We start from the raw sequence: 1,099 nt of genomic DNA on the forward strand, positions 1-1,099 counted from the left end.
GCCTTTCATGTCAGAGAAATACCTTCTATATTTACATTTAAAGATATAGGGACTGTGTTTGATAATGGTTAAATTATCAATTTTGGGCTATAATGTACGGGGCCTAAATGCTAAAGTTAAAAGAACAAAAAAAAAGAACAAAGAGGTTGATATTGCACTTATTCAAGAAACTCACTTAAGAGCAGAAGATGTTCCCCGCTTCCAGAACAGACGATACAAAGTGATTGCTTCAGAGAGCGGTAGCTCTAACTCTAGGGGGACTATTAACTATAACTATACCACTGTTGCAAGACCAACAGTTTGTTCCACAATTTAAGGGGAAGGCCATAGAATCTCTAGATAATAATAAAAACTCAGTGAAAGATCCCTCATTTACATGGATGGCCACTAAAGGGTTTATTAGAGATTTTACATCCTCCTATGCATCCCACCTTAAAAAAGAAAGGAATAAAAGGATCTGTGAGCTAGAAGGTAAGTGTCACTCTCTTGAAAAGCGGCTAAAAACCAAATACTCTGAATCAGTAAACATAGAATTAAATGTAATTAAAGTAGAGCTTAACAACCTGTTGCGGAGGCGGGCTGAGTTCATCATGCATAGAGTCAGACGGAACTATTATTTTAATGGAAGCAAACCCAGTAAACTACAAGCCCTGAAACTAAAACAAAGTGAGTCCCGAGCATCAATAGATACAATTTGTTCACCCACTAAAGGGCTGACATCTAATCCGAAATAAATAAATGCAACATTCCACTCTTTCTATAATGATCTATACAAGTCGTCTCTCAGTTCTGACCCAGAGAAATGTACTAGCTTTTCGAAGCCATCCTTCTTTCTGTCTCCTGAGCGAATGACTCCCAGTTGGCCTTTCGAAAGTTCCCTCTTTTGAAAGGTTTCCCTGGTACCGGTTGCACCAGTGATGGGACTTTAATGATGGACGGGTGGTAGTCCGAGCGGGGAAACCTGTCTAGTTATGGACGGGAGTGACGTAGCAGACAGTTCTGATGGTGGGGGCTTATATAAGTTGATGACTGAAGTTTCCTGGATTTTAGTAACCAGCCACTCGATGTTGGAGCCTGGTGGGGATTGGCTAGTGGCTGA

This window comes from Gadus chalcogrammus, chromosome 2, assembly GCF_026213295.1.
Source record: "Gadus chalcogrammus isolate NIFS_2021 chromosome 2, NIFS_Gcha_1.0, whole genome shotgun sequence".
NCBI lineage: Eukaryota > Metazoa > Chordata > Actinopteri > Gadiformes > Gadidae > Gadus > Gadus chalcogrammus.